The following is an 8607-nucleotide window of genomic DNA, read 5'->3' on the forward strand; positions in this document are numbered from 1 at the left end:
GGGTTCTGAGGACCGCTCGATCTAGGTGCTCTACCTCTGCCCCTACCACAACCGATTGGTTCTTGTGAACCTTGCCGAGGCGGGCGTACTGATGATAATGAACCAGCTACAGATCCCGCTGGCTGAACTATGCCTGCACCACCTCTCGTCGGACAATCTCTCATAAATATGGCCTGGATAACTACAAGTATAACAAATACATAACCCCATAAGGCACTGCCAGACATACTTTTTACCACACTGAGCACATCGTGGCAAGGGCGGCCTCATCTGACTTGACTCACCCCTATACTGAGAACTAGAGGCCCTGAAATTTTGACTAGGCCCTGAATATATGGAACAATCAAATCTCCCACCTGCAAACTGAAGGGGTGCACTAGCCGACGGCTGGGCTGGATACCTCGGGTACTGTTGTCTCTTACCACATTGAAACTCACCAGAAGGGTCTGAAGATCTCACTCTCTTACTCTAGCCCCTATCATGCTCACGACTGGCCCTCTGCTTCTACTTATGCTCCTCTACACACTGAGCATATGTCTGAATATAAGAAATATCCATACCTGGCTGAAGTGAGACCGATATACAGTCATTAAGAAAGTGTGACTCCAACCCCATCACAAACCGGTGAACCCGATCCTCTATCTTAGCTACAATAGTGGGAGCATACCTAGCCAAAGAATCAAATTGAAGGTTGTACTCATGAACACTCATATTACCCTACCGAAGGGTTAAGAACCTATCAACTCTGGCCCATCTAAGCTCTGGTGGCAAATAATGATGAAGAAAAGCCTTTGTAAACTCCTGCCATACTACTGGAGGGGCATCCTCACCTCTGGATAACTCTCAAGACTCGTACCAATTAATTGCAACATCCCAAAATCTATAGGAAGCTAGCTCAACTGACTCAGTCTCAGTGGTTTTCATTACTCTCAAAGTCCTCTGCATCCTATCGATAAATACTTGAGGGTCCTCGTTTGGATCTGCTCCAATGAATACCGGGGGGTCCAAATTAATGAAATCACAAACCCTCGCACTGATGTCCCTATCTGTATGACCAATACCTACCTCTTGGCATCGAGCCTCTACTAATCGAGTCAATAGCTGAATAACATCTCTCATCTCCTGACTCGGTGCATCTGGCTGTTGTATAGGGGTGGGCGCTGGAGCTAGTGCCCCTCGGAGCTCCTCTGGAGAGGGCGGGGTATGTGAAGTCTAAGATGGAATCTTACTCTAAGACTCTCCCCAAGCCCTGGTAACTCGTGGCGCTCGACTAGTAGTCTCGTCAGCCACGAACATGCCCTTTTGGGCAGCTGTAGCCTTCTTAGGCATTGCTAAAAACATAACATATCGTTAGAAAAATGAATCCTTATATCGCACGATCTAAGATAAGAAAGGAGGATAACATCCTATATACCCTATGGCCTCCTGTTTATAAATGTGGTGCACATCACACCCATAAACAAAACTCTACTAGACACGTTCTGTAGACAACCCTAGGACAAAACTGCTCTGATGCCACTTTTGTCACAACCCAAACCGATGGGCCATGATGAGTGACCGCGCCTACTTGTCGAACACCCCTAAGCATACGTCTAAGATAAAATATGAAATAGGTGTAGGTCATTCATAACATATGGCAGTAAACTACTGAATCATTTGAAAAACATACGCGAGAAAATGTGCCAAAAAGACATATGTACGTATATATACGGAATATGATAGGGCGAGCCTATAAGGCCATATATTATCCAGCTATACATGACTATCTACAGACCTCTAATAGAGTGTACAACTGTATAAAGGATGAAATTGGGCCTCGTCATACCTATATATGTCTACAAATATATTATACCAAAACTCAAAAGCAGCTCCGGATCAAATGGAGCACACCAACTCTCGCTGAGCAAGGATCCTAAGAATGGGGGACCGTCACCATGTCTACCTACACATGCAGGCATGAAACGCAGGCCCCAAACAATAGGGGCATCAGTACGAATAATGTACCGAGTATGTAAGGCATGGAAAGTAGTATGTAAAAGACATAAAAGAAACATGGAGTAAAGGACTCAACCTGTAAGTCTGAATAGCTTTGTGAATCATGAAACATTTATAATGTCATGCACATGCATATAAATGTCATATCATGCATAGGTATATGTGTACATAACATCATCAAGCCTCTGAGGGCACCCCATCATCTCGGCCTTTGTGGGAGAAATCATCAACTTATACCAACTGATCAGGTGGTGTTGCGTATATAACGCCATAACCTTTCCCCATAGCCCATATACATATAATATACGTGTATATAATTCCATCTGGTCATGGGTCAGTGTACATGTATAAATGAATGTAATGCATAATGAAGTAAGTCAATAAGATCTTTCGGAATGTCATAAGATCAATATGCCTTCATACCTGGAAGGATCCTAAGAATGGGGGACCATCACCAACTCTCGCTGAGCAAGGATCCTAAGAATGGGGGACCATCACCATGTCTACCTGCACCTGCAAGCATGAAACACAGGCCCCAAACAATAGGGGCGTCAGTACGAATAATGTACCGAGTCTGAATAGCTTTGTGAATCATGAAACATTTATAATGTCATGCTTATATGTATAAATGTCATATCATGCATAGGTATATGTGTACATAATATCATCAAGCCTCTGAGGGCACCCCCATCATATCATCTCGGCTTTTGTGGGCGAAATCATCAACGTATACCAACTGATTAGGTGGTGTTGCATATATAACGCCTTAATCTTTCCCCATAGCCCATATACATATAATATACGCGTATATAATGCCATCTGGTTATGGGTCAGTGTACATGTATAAATGAATGCAATGCATAATGAAGTAAGTCAATAAGATCTCTCAGAATGTCATAAGATCAATATGCCTTCGGATAAACTTTATCAACTTACGCATTTTCTGAGACCCACGAACAGACGATATAATAATAGGACACATGGGGAATCAAGAGTATAGGCACCCCTAATACTTCTATGAATAGAGTCATTTATGAAAGTTGCGCATTTACTCGTTTCGTTTGTATCATCTTAATCATGCCAAAGAAAAGAAAGGATAGCCTTAACATACCTCGTTAAGCTTTGTAGCTACCCTATTCCGCAGCTTGATTAGCGTCTTGACCTTATATAATCTAGAACCGTCCCACTCTACCCCGAGCTTATAGGAATCAAACAAACACTAGAAATCTCTTTGATGTTCTTGAGATTAATTTGGGAAGTAAAGTTGCTACACAATTATGGAAATATACTTGCTGCCAATGCTTGGTTCCCTCCCAAACAATTGCTCCCAACTTGATCAATATTGTTGTCGCCAACAATGGAGTTATTTTTAAATGAATTATTTCCACAATGGGAGTATATTGTTGCCTTGTATTATCTAAGTAAGTTGTTGTCTTTCATGTAAAGTTGCTGCCTATATTATCTACATATGATGCTGCCATGTGTAGATAATTTAGATAAAGACACATGGGTATATACTTACACTAGTCACCTACTAAAATTAGACACCCATTCCATAAATTCACCTTCTTTGTACACGTACCCACCCCTTTATTCCACCTAATCTTTATCTAGTTCTACTACATATTTATCCTTCACTAATAATAATAAAGGCCATCCCCCCTTGTGGGACCTACAAGGACATGTTGTCTCCTTAACATTATCCAAACACTTTAACTAATTCTCCATATAATTAATTAAACACATAATTAATTTCTAAATCTCATTTCACTTAAATACTAATAACTTTTAACATTCTTTATATACCTTACTATCATGATCACATGGTATATTGTATAGCACTGGTTCTTAAATACGGGGTATTTGTCATGACCCAAAATTTGACTAGTCGTGATGGCACCTAACCCACCCACTAGGTAAGCCACTTAACCACTAACCAATTCCAATAACAACTAATAAAGCAATTTAAGTAAGAATTATCCTAATCTTATATATTCCCCAAGAACTGGTAGTACAAATCATGTGCTTTTAAGAATAGAGTTTACAAAGCGGAAATAAAATAAATACATAGCTTGTTTGATTAGTACATAAACAGAGTTTTACAGATCTAAAGCTACCACGAACAAGAGGCAGCTACAGCCGGGACGCAGGTACATCTTCAATCCAGCTCCCATCGATCACAGCAACATCAGCAGGCAACATATGCACGCAAGGTGTAGAAGTGTAGTATGAGTACAGCCGACCCCATGTACTCAATAAGTAATAAACCTAACCTTAGGTTGAAAGTAGTGACGAGCTTGTACCAAGGTCGCATCCAAACCAATAGCCAACAACAATCCATAATAACTTAAAGCAAGTAATACAAGAAGTAACTCTAAGATAAAAATGCTCAGCAAAATCATGATTTCTGAAAATGGTTCTGCCTTTCAAGTACATCAGTGAAAACCCAAATCGTTTACCGAAGTTGCTAAAAATATGAATAAGTTTGAAAACAATAATTTTTCCCAAAATCCTTTCAATAATAAATTAGATGTTTCATTTTCTTTCCAGATAACAAGTGTGAAATACCTTTCTATGTCCATATATCAATGTGTGTAAAAAGTCATGGATGACATGATACCGTACACCATGAGGAAAAATGCATCTCTATGCCTGTATGTCATGTGTGCATGCCAATGCTATGTATCTCAGAGATGAATCATGTACTCACACTCTCAGAGTACTCAATCTCACTGTCTCACACTTTTCACTCATCATGCTCAACCACTTGGTACTGTATATGGCCCATACGGCCCAGGAAAGATCCATCCCGGAATATATATACATCATTGACCATCAGTCACTCAGTACCGAGAAAGGCCAATCCGGCCCCATGGAGAAGATCCATCTCCAGGTATATAAATGCTTCGGACAAGATCCATGTCCAAGGAAGATCCATCCCTCAATATAATCAACCACGCTCACTGAGGGTGTGCAGATTCCGGAGGGGCTCCTACAGCTCAAGCTCTATCATAAGCCAGATCCATGCATAAATCAATATAGCATGCTGCGACGTGCAACCCGATCCCAGAACTGTCACTCATAAATAGGCTCTCAGCCTCTCTCAATCATCACTCTCTCCAGTCTCACTCACGGGCTCACCATGTCATGAAACTAGCCCGAGAACAATGATATGATGTATTAATACACAACAATTGAGACTGAGATATGATATGAATGCATGAATATGACTGAGTACAAAATATCAATGAAATCAGTGAGATAACAGTAAGAAGCGACCACTATGGGCCCTAACAATATCAGCATAAGGCCTAAATAGGATAGCTAGCATGATTCACAGTTCAGTTACTTAATCACGTGGTGAAAACACAGATATCAACAAAATAGGGCCACTAAACAGTGCCATGAAAATAAAGGAGTCACAATTCACCGGGTGCACGTGATAAGTAGGGATGTTAACCTATTATTTGCTCTCTTTTACTTGTGTTTTAGGCCAAAATGCTTGGAGATATTCCCGGAAACTAATGAAATATGCTTGCTTGCAGGAATTATTCAAAATGAGCCAAAGGAATCAAAATCAACTCTCAAAAGAATTAAAGGTTGAACAAAAACCAAGGCTAAGCAAAGAGGTCTGAAGCGCGGACCGCACAAATATTGTACGGCCGCGATCAAAATTACGCGGTCCGTGAGAGGAAGATCCAGAGAGTGATTTTTGGGCTAAATTATGAGCGCGGACCGCACTAGAAATATGCGGCCGCGAAAGTCCCTGTGCGGCCGCGATTGAAATTACGCGGACTACGATGACTGAGATTCAGAGAGCTGACAACTTGAGCAAAAGAGAGAAGTGTGGACCGCACCAGAATTGTGCGGCCACGGAATCCCTTGTGCGGCCGCCATCGAAATTATGCGGGCTGCGAAATGAAGAACCAGAGAGTTGATTTCAAGCCAAACTCAAGCAAGTGCGGACCGTGCCACTTTTATGCGGCCGCATAATCTGGAGCACGGCCGCACTTAGAATTATGCGGTCCGCGAAAGTTCAACTCAACCCAGATCCAAAAGAGAAGAACGAGGACCGCATCAGAATTATGCGGCTGCGAAAGCAAGAGTGCGGTCGCACAACCTCTGCAGGGGCAGTTTTGTCAGATATTTTCAGCTTAGAATAAATAGAACTTTTTGTCATTTTTAGGTTATGTTATGTTTTGTATACGGCTGACTTTTCTATTTTTGGAGTTTTTGTACTAGTTTCATTTTGTAACATTAGATTTTCATTCCATAAATTAATATTATGGATTTTGTCTTCATTTCGTCTTTAATTTCTGTTATTTCCATGAGTAGCTAAACCCACAGCTAGGGTTGTGACCCAACCCTAGTGTGGGTATTTAATGGGTGTTTGATTTTAGGACTTGAATGTGAATGGGTTAGTTATATTTAGCCTAGTTCTTGCTAGAACTCAAGAATTAATGGTTGCAAATATTGATTCATGCCTTTATGACTTAGTCTCTACTTGAAAAAGAGGGGCTAAGTCTAGGAAAACTAGGCTAACAAGGAATTGGGGTGAACTCAAGAAATTGATAGCCCATATTAAAGGGCTAAAAATAGAGATAGTAATACCCAACTTGAGCCAATATCACTTGATTTACATGAATACCCATTTAGACTTGAGAAAGCCAAATTGGATAAAATCACTCAAACTATCGAGAGGTATAGAGTGAGTATCTGGGTGTGATAGTTATTTTATAATCCTAACTAATCAAGCTTGCCCTAGATTTTACTACCCGTTAGATATCCACCTAGGTACAAGTCACTACCCTAGTCTCTTTAACCATTTGAAAAACAACAACAAAAATATTGTCTTTAGTTTCAATTATTGCAATCTTTAGAGTAAAGTTAGAAATAGAAAAACCAATCAGGTTGTGGAAGTGCAATTAAAGCCAAAACTTGCAATTAACTTAGATATACACCTAATCCCATATTCTAACTCCCTGTGAATTTGATCCCGACCTTTGTTGGGTTTATTATTGCATCAACCGCCGCGTTACTCAATTGTAGTGTAGGTTTGGCACAGAATAATTTTTGGCGCTGTTGTCGGGGAGTTAAACGGATTTAGCTATATATCTAGGTATTTGTATGTTTTGTCTTTCTTTCCTTCCGAGTCACTAATTTCTTTTGTGAATTGCTTTTAGGTACAAAATGGCCCTTAACAATGAGCCCCTCAGAAATTTACCATTGGGGGAGGAGGTAGATGGCGATCAAGTGGATGAGGTTCATCCCGAGCCTCAAGTAAACAGGCGAGGACGGCCGCCTCCACAAAAGAGCAGCGCACCAGGTGTTGCCGAATGAGGGCTATGCAAGTGCAATAGTCCTGCCCCGGATTAGGGCGGGCAACTTCCAAATTACCAATGTGATGCTTACACTGCTTGAGCAGCAGGGTTTCTTCACCGGAGCTCCACACCAAAATGCCTACAAGCACCTCAAAGGGTTTGTTGATACTTGTTGGGGGAGCAAGCAAACAAATGTCACCGAGGATGCACTGCGGTTAAGGGTGTTTCCCTTTTCTCTACGGGGAAAGGCTTTGGACTGGTTAGAGAGATTGCCTAATCATTCCATCCACACTTGGGATGAGTTGGCCGAGAAGTTCATTGCCAAATTCTTCTCTCCGGGGCACATGGCTACACTAAGGGATGAAATTTTAGCTTTCAAACAAGAGCCCAATGAGCCATTGCACGAGATTTGGGAAAGATATCGCACTATGGTCAAAGAATGCCCGAACAATGATATGACCGAGGCCATGATCCAACAGACCTTCTACAGGGGTATCAACACAACAAATAAGTGTGTGGTAAATCAACTCGCTGGGTAACTTCATTAACACGCCTTATTCTGAAGCTAGTGAAATCTTGGATGAAATGGCGGACACCTCTTCGGTGTGGCAAAGTAGAGCCAATATTCCTCAGGGTGACCCAAATGTTATTCACCTGCACAAGGAGCTACATGATCATGGGCAAGCTATTGCGGAGTTGACAACCACCATGAACCAATTGGCCAAGGCTCAGCTTCAACAGGTTCAAGGGTCGAGACAGGTGAATGCTATGGAAGGGGTGAACATGATGGTAAACAAGAGACGGCAACGAGGTCAACAAGTACAAAACCATCTGGAATAATTTGAGCAAAGTAATAGTGGGTATAATCAAGATGATTCATATGATGAGCAAGATGAAGAGGTTCAATATGTCAACAATTATCAAGGTCAAACAAGCAATGCTCCAAATCAACAACAATGGAGATCACGAGGAAACTGGAACAACCAAGGCCACTAAGGAAATTGGAGTGGTGGCAACAACAATAATCAAAGCAATTGGGGTAATCAAGGTAATCAAGGCAATTGGGGAGGAAATAATCAAGGTAATTGGGGTAGAAACAATCAAAGCAATTGGGGGAACAACAATAATCAAGGGGGTTGGAACAATAACAATCGAGGAAATCGGGGGTCGGGCTTTTAGATGCCCCCGATGTATCAACAACCAAACAACCCGCCTCCATATCCGTCGCAAGGTCCTAGTTCTTCCAATAGTGAAATGGGACAGATAGAAAACATATTTAAGCAAATGATGG

This window comes from Nicotiana tabacum, chromosome 23, assembly GCF_000715075.1.
Source record: "Nicotiana tabacum cultivar K326 chromosome 23, ASM71507v2, whole genome shotgun sequence".
NCBI classification, from domain to species: domain Eukaryota; kingdom Viridiplantae; phylum Streptophyta; class Magnoliopsida; order Solanales; family Solanaceae; genus Nicotiana; species Nicotiana tabacum.